Source organism: Rattus norvegicus, chromosome 2 (genome assembly GCF_036323735.1).
Source record: "Rattus norvegicus strain BN/NHsdMcwi chromosome 2, GRCr8, whole genome shotgun sequence".
Taxonomy (NCBI): Eukaryota; Metazoa; Chordata; class Mammalia; order Rodentia; family Muridae; genus Rattus; species Rattus norvegicus.
In genome coordinates, this window is record NC_086020.1 from 219905595 (window position 1) to 219908999 (window position 3405).

The 3405-nt window shown below is 41.2% G+C and overlaps 1 pseudogene; it reads left to right on the forward strand.

The window, feature by feature from the left end:
- The first annotated feature begins 482 nt into the window (after positions 1 to 482).
- On the forward strand, positions 483 to 564 carry LOC120101128 (U4 spliceosomal RNA; annotated as a pseudogene).
- The last annotated feature ends 2841 nt before the right edge of the window (positions 565 to 3405 follow it).

Below are 3405 nucleotides of genomic sequence, written 5' to 3' on the forward strand. Positions count from 1 at the left end.
TAGAGACAAATTTGATGCAATTTTTATCACATTTACAAAGCAATTTTTCATGTACTACAGAGCAATAGTGATTAAAAACTGTGTGGTATTGGTACAGAGAAAGGCAGGTAAGTCAATGGAATAGAATTGAAGACCCAGAAATGAACCCTAAAGCCTCCTTAGAAACGTGCATGGAGCCTTATGATCCCAGAAAAGCTAGTCCTCAGGGTTTCTTTTAGGTAGGCTCCAGCTAAGGGTCCTCTGGACTCTGAATCTGAAATGCAATAAGGATTTACTTTCCCACTCTGAGGGGAAATAGAGGGCAGTAGCAATAGCCTGTAATGTTTCAGAGTTTCTTGAACAACCCTATCCAATAACTAAAAAGGGACATCTCATGTCTGGTGTTGGGAGTTTTGTAAGATGGGTTTTGGCTTGCCGGCAACATTGCCAGACAACTGTGTGTGAATATTTATACACTGACTTAACACGTATTGTAGGAAATTAGCTTTGTGCAGTAGCAGTATTGTAGCCAATGAGGTTTATCCAAGGCACGATTATTGCTAATTGAAAACTATTGTAGGAAATTTTAAGTAGACATTTAACAGTGTGATTCCATATTATCACTAACAATTAGGAAAGTGCAAACCAAAACAACTTTGAGATTTTGTCTTACTCCAAGTAGAATGACAAAGATCAACAAAACAACTGGATAACAATGATTGAGTGACCTCTTCTTGCAGTTGTTGGTTTCAACAGCAGCAAAGGAATTTATAGAAATATTTAACTTCATCTACATGATAGTTTCATTTATATTCCCATTGAACTGGCCAGAAGGTTGCCAGATACGTTACTTCTAGGTATCTCTGTAAAGGTGGTGCTCCAAGAAGTTAGCATGTGAGTTTGTGGACTCAATGTAATGTAGACTGTCTTTACATTGACTGGCTCAGTATAAAGTAGTGTGCGTCAGGGTCACTTAACCCATGGAGTCTGGGTGGACCTTTTTGATCCCCATTGGTGGGAAGGAAATATTGCATCCCACTTTTTATTATTCCTGGATAGATATTTATGGCATTAACTCCACAGATTTTTAGGACTCTGGACTTTGATGGAATTACACTCAGGAATTTACTGGGTTCACAGATTGCAAAGAACAGGACTATAGTATGTGCTTCCAAATTATATTGGTTAATTTCTTACAATAAGCAATTTAATATCCCCCTCCACACATTCATTTTGTTTCTTTAGATAACCCTTATTAAACCAAGTTGTCTCCTGCTGCTCGTCCTCTCTGGCAGCACCCGCAGCTTTGAGGATGAGAGAGACTGAAAGTGAGAAGAGCAATAGCACGTCACCGGGTTCTTCTGTTCCACTGTGAGTCTGTCTCAGAGGGACACTTGTCACATCCCTGCAGATGCAGGGTGGGTATGTAAGATCCTACTTGATGCACCTCTTGCTGACAGATAATGGATTAGGAAATTCCTGGTCTGGATCTATGGCCACAAATCTGAGCTGTGTTGGTATTTCTTCACTATGCTGAAAATGTCTACTAAGGATACTTCTTACCCATTTCCTGACCTCTTTCTCACTTAGAGAAGATGCCTACCCTCCTCTGACCTCAGAACCAATCTTCCTGCACTGGAATGGTATAATTCAAGCTGGTGTAGTGGTGTGCCCTTGCAGTCCCTGGCATGGGCCAGGAAGCAGGGCAGAGATAGGTGGATTCTTGATGTTCACTGAGCATTAGTCTAGACTATTGTAGGCCAGTGAGAGACTCTTTTCAAACTGAAGATGCAACCAGAGTAACAGTCCTTAAAGTTTTCCTCTTGTATCCAGAAACATGCACACACATATGAACACACACTTGGGCACACTTAGACAGGAATACACATGCACGCACACAAGCACAATGAAAATGTTAGAAGTCTGACTTCTTTGTACCCTTCTTTAAATGACCCCAAACCTTCTTCATTTTAATTCTTTGCTCCTTTTTTACAGACCAGTCATTATTCCCCTCCTAGTCAGACCTCTGACTGTTCCTCATTCCATACCTCCTCTCCCATCCTGTCTCCAAGAGGTTGTTCCCACCCCTCCATCCCCACCCTACTCCCTGGGGTCTCAAGTCTCTCCAGGGTTAGCTGTGTCTTTCCTCACTGAGACCAAACCAGGCAGTCCTCTGCTGTATATGTGTCAGGGGACTCAGACCAGCTGTATGCTGCCTGGAGGCTCGTGTCTGAGAGTTCTCTGGAATTCAGGTTAGTTGAGACTGCTGGTCTTCCTATGGGGTCACCCTCCTCCTCAGCTTCTTTCAGTTCTTTCCTAACTCAACCACAGGGGTCCCTGGCTTTTGTCCATTGGTTGGGTCTAAGTATATTCATCTGACTCTCAGCTGCTTGTTGGGCCTCTCGGAGAGCAACCATGCTAGGCCCCTGTCTAAAAAACACACCATAGAATCAGTAATAGTGTCAGGTCCTGAAGGCTCTCCTTGATCTAGATCATGACATTAAAGCCCTACAGTAGGGAGAGGGAACTTATAGAGTCCACCTCCAGTAGAAAGACAGGGCATCAAGTAGAGGGATGGGGTTGCCATTCCACAGTCAAAAACTCTGACCTTGGATTGTCCATATCTAAAATGGAGAAGAGCTGAGGGAAAGGAGATCCAGCCATAGGCCTAAACCTTCTTTTCACACAGTCCCTCTCCATCCAAACTAACCTTGTATAAAGAGATCCTCTCACCTCTTCTTCACTACTTCATGAAAATGCTGATTACTGACAAAGAAAAAGGTAGATCTCACAGAAAGAAACCTTTATCTCAAATCAAAAATTGTCATAGAAAGCTTCTGACTGCTCACAAGTTAATTCCTTCAATACATGGCTGCAAAGCAGACATTTCTAACTGTGAGTCATTTTGGAGATGAGGACAACAACATTAACTTCTTCTCTGTTTATCCATAATATCATGGAGGAACTGCTGAGTCTATTTCAAAATCTACTAAAATTATATGCATGAATAATGCATATATGAAACAGTTATATGTGGACATTGGCATACAATTCATAATACACTACCCTGAATTTTGTTTTTATTCTACATCTTGGATGTTATTTCATAATATTGACTATGCAAATATCATTAACAATGTGACCTAAAACAGTCATGGTACATTTCTAACAGGACTTGGTTTGTCCTCTCCCATCAGTTCACATTTAGGTGATTTCTCGTGTTTTGCTAGTAAATATCACCAATGGACATTTGAATGTCTCTAGGGATAACAGCTAGCCTTTGAGTTCTCAGTTCTACCCGATTAATCTTTCTCCCTTCTTTGATTGGTCACATCTCTATTGCAGAACTGCTAAGGACATTTCCAAAGGACCAAACTTGCAGAATCACTAAAGAACCTTCAGCATTTTTAAACATCTATATTCTGG